This window comes from Bos indicus x Bos taurus, chromosome 2 (genome assembly GCF_003369695.1).
Source record: "Bos indicus x Bos taurus breed Angus x Brahman F1 hybrid chromosome 2, Bos_hybrid_MaternalHap_v2.0, whole genome shotgun sequence".
NCBI lineage: Eukaryota > Metazoa > Chordata > Mammalia > Artiodactyla > Bovidae > Bos > Bos indicus x Bos taurus.
Window position 1 is genome coordinate 83,878,645 of NC_040077.1, and position 4,596 is coordinate 83,883,240.

Consider the following 4,596-nt stretch of genomic DNA (forward strand, 5'->3'; position numbering starts at 1 on the left):
AACCTCAGACATGCAGATGACACCACCCTTATGGCAAAAAGAGAAGAAGAACTAAAGAGCCTCTTGATGAAAGTGAAAGAGGAGGGTGAAAAAGTTGACTTAAAACTCAACATTCAGAAAATTAAGATCATGGCATCTGGTCCCATCACTTCATGGCAAATAGAAGGGGAAACAAGGAAACAGTGACAGGCTTTATTTTGGGGGGCTCCAAAATCACTGCAGATGGCAACTGCAGCCATGAAATTAAAAGACTCTTGCTCCTTGGGAGAAAAGCTATGACCAACCTAGATAGCATATTAAAAAGCAGAGACACTACTTTGCCAACAAAGGTCTGTCTAGTCAAAGCTATGGTTTTTCCAGTAGTGATGTATGGATGTGAGAGCTGGACTATAAAGAAAGCTGAATGCTGAAGTATGGAAGCTTTTGAACTGTGGTGTTGGAGAAGACTCTTGAGAGTCCCTTGGACTGCAAGGAGATCCAACCAGCCCATCCTAAAGGAAATCAGTCCTGAATATTCATTGGAAGGACTGATGTTGAAGCTGAAACTCCAATACTTTGGCCACCTGATGCAAAAAACTGACTCATTTGAAAAGACCCTGATGCTGGGAAAGATGGAAGGTGGGAGGAGAAGGGGATGACACAGGATGAGATGATTGGATGGCATCACTGACTGAATGGACCTGAGTTTGAGTAAACTCTGGGAGTTGTTGATGGACAGGGAGGCCTGGCGTGCTGCAGTCCATGGGGTCACAAAGTGTTGGACAGGACTGAGCGACTGAACTGACTGACTCAGGGCTAGATTATTGTGATAAACAGAAGGATAAGAGTGTGAGTCGGGTCATATGTGGGTGGAGGGACAGAAACCTGAAAGAACTGAGATCAGAAGTAGCAATGGTAGCAGATGAGGTCTAAGAGCAAACCATAGTATGTCCAGTAGCTACATACTTAAGAACAAGATGTCTATCAAAAGTAGTTCATAGGATTTTTTTAAAGTTAATATATGTATTAAAAAAAAAACTGGTGTACTTACTAATGTAGAAAGAACATTACCAAGAATAAGTTAGCAGCCCTTAAAATATTATTCTCTATGATCCAAACTAACATTTTCATATTTCAATGGAAAATGACCTGTTTTGTCTTATTAAATCACATGTGAAAGTCGCTCAGTTTTGTCCAACTCTTTGGACCCCAGGGACTATACAGTCCATAGAATTCTCCAGGTCATAATACTGGAGTGGGTACCCTTTCCCTTCTCCAGGTTATCTTTCCAACCCAGGGATCCAACCCAGATCTTCTGCATTGCAGGCAGATTCTTTACCAGCTGAGCCACAAGGGAAGTCCAAGAATACTGGAGTGGGTCGCCTATCCCTTCTCCAGGGGATCTTCCCCAACCAGGAATTGAATGGGGTCTCCTGCATTGCAGGCTTATGCTTTACCAACTGAGCTATCAGGAAAACCCACTTAAATCACATAATTCAAAGTAAAAATTCTGTATAGAAAATATATTGAGTTTCCTATACATTAAGATGAATCAGGTTTTATTGAAATACAAAAATATCAATTGCTTCACAGAATCAATTCCTTTCTTTCCTTTTAAAAACTCTGTAAACAATTCATTGCTCAGATACAAAAGGCTATTTTTTAAATAAGGAGCTCAAGACAGTTTTTCTTTCTCTCACATTCTTATATCCCATTTTCTTGTACCATTATTCCCCTCAAAGTCTTTTTTTAAAAATATCTATCTATTTATTTGATGATGTCGGGTCTTAGTTGTGGCACACGGATCTTTATTGTGCCATGTGAGCTCTTTACTTGTGGAACATGGACTCCCTAGTTGTGGCTAAATGGTTGCAGGGGGCATGGGCTTAGGAGTTGACAACCAGGCTTAGTTGTTCCATAAGATGTGAGATCTTCATTCCCCCAACAGGGATTGAACTCATGTAAGGTGAATTCTTAACCACTAGACCGCCAGGAAATCCCCTTAAACTCTTAACTTAAATCTTTATTAGCATTCAGTTCAGTTCAATCACTCAGTCATGTTCAACTCTTTGTGACCCCATGGACTGAAGCATGCCAGGCTTCTCTGTCCTTCACTATCTCCTGGAGTTTACTCAAACTCAGGTCCATTCAGTCGGTGATGCCATCCAACCATCTCATCCATTGTCATCCCCTTCTCTACCTGCCTTCAATCTTTCCCAGCACCAGGGTCTTTTCAAATGAGTCAGTTCTTCACATCTGGTGGCCAGTGTATTGGAGTTTCAGCTTCAGCATCAGTCCTTCCAATGAATATTCAGGACTGATTTCCTTTAGGATGGACTGGTTGGATCTCCTTGCAGTCCAAGGGACTCTCAAGAGTCTTCTCCAACACCACAGTTCAAAAGCATCAATTCTTCAGCACTCAGCTTTCTTTATAGTCCAACTCTTGCATCCGTGCATCACTACTTTGGACCATCTAGTCAAATAGCTTTGACTAGATGGACCTTTGTTGGCAAAGTAGTGTCTCTGCTTTTTAATATGCTGTCTAGGTTGGTCATAGCTTTTCTCCCAAAGAGCAAGAGTCTTTTAATTTCATGGCTGCAGTCACCATCTGCAGTGATTTTGAAGACCAAAAAAATAAAGTCTCCTACTGTTTCCATTGTTTCCTCATCCATTTGCCATGAAGTGGTGTGACTGGATGCCATGATCTTAGTTTTCTGAATGTTGAGTTTAAACCAACTTTTACACTCTCCTCTCTCATTTTCATCAAGAGGCTCTTTATTTCTTCTTTGCTTTCTGCCATGAGGGTGGTGTCATCTGCATATCTGAGGTTATTGATGTTTCTCCTGGCAGTCTTGATTCCAGCTTGTGCTTCACTCAGCCTGGCATTTCTCATGATGTAGTCTGCATATAAGTTAAATAAGCAGAGTGGCAATATACAGCCTTGATGTACTTCTTTTCCAATTTGGAACCAGTCTGTTATTCCATGTCCAGTTCTAACTGTTGCTTCTTGACCTGCATACACATTTCTCAGGAGGCAGGTGAGGTATTCTGGTATTTCCATCTCTTGAAGAATTTTCCGCAGTTTTTGTGATTCACACAAAGGCTTTGGTGTAGTCAATAAAACACATAGATGTTTTTCTGGAACTCTCTTGCTTTTTCAATAACCCAATGGATGGTGGCAATTTGATCTCTGGTTCCTCTGCCTTTTCTAAATCCAGCTTGAACATCTGGAAGTTCATGGTTCAAGTACTATTGAAGCCTGACTTGGAGAATTTTGAGCACTACTTTGTTAGCATATGAGATGAGTGCAATTGTGCAGCTGTTTGAACATTCTTTGGCATTGTCTTTCTTTGTTATATATCCAAATAAAAATATCTTTTTCCTAAACCAAGTTTCTTTGTCCTGTGCTTTAATTTCTCTTCACACAACCTGGCCCAAGCCTTTTCAGAATTCTTAGCATTCCCTGTTCTCCCTTGGAAGATGGGAGGTTGTTGGAGAAATGTTTCTAATTCTCCAGGGAAGAAGTCTCTCTGTGTCCTGTATCTACTCCCTCCAACCTCATGCTCTTGAGAATCACAGATTTTATCAATATGTTTCACACATGCATCACTATTAATCATCTTTCGCAAGTGTCTTTTTGACTTTATCATGCCCCTATTTTAGGGGCTTGCAATCACTTTTATCTGTCATTTGAGTCAAATTAAAATGGATAATCATTTAGATTTTTAAAGAGTAATTTCTCAAATGCACAATATCTAGTTATTTCAGGACAAGCCTTCTTAGCACGTTTTAATCTGAAGATATTTTTATTTTCCCTGGCAAATCATATGCTATATCACTGAAGTCTTAAAACTTAATTAAAACAAAAATGTTAGTTGCTTTCTTTTTTTTTTTTAACCCAAGATTTGGTAATGGAACTTTTTGCTTTTCTTGATATGGAAGACATTCATAGGAAACTGGAGATTTCCTTTGAATGAGTAATTCAGTTTTTAAAATATTTAGTGTTGCATTGAATTATAAGTCACTTTGTTCTGACAGTTCTACAAATTGTATTTCTGAAAAAAACTTGTGTCTAAGGACAGAATTTTATCATTGTCCATTTAAAGTATTGGAAAAAATTCTGCCTAAGATTGTTTTTGTTTTGTCATCAATGAAACATGTTCAGTGGTATTCAGAAGCAAGAAAAATACCTTTTAATAGTAGTCACTGTAAGCATAAATTGTTGCTAATATTTTTTCTTATTTTGAAACTAACATTCATCAAAGATAAAAATATGTTACATTCATATGATGAATTTCTCCCTTGGTAAGATCATAGAAAGAAATGAAACCAAGCTCATGAGAAAAGTCTTCAACTATCTTCATCAAAGTGATATTTCTGTAACACAAACTATGCTTGTTTCTGTTTGTGATTTATTCCAGTTATCTTTTGCTGAATAACAAACCACTCCAAATTTAGTAACTTAAAACATCATTATTTTGCTCACAACTAGAAATGTAAGCATAAGTCAGTGGCAATGCCTCAAGCACCAACAGCTGGATGGTGCTGTCACCATCATCCAAGAAACCGAGGATGTCTTAGCTGTGAATGGAACCATCTGAAGGCTCACACACTCAC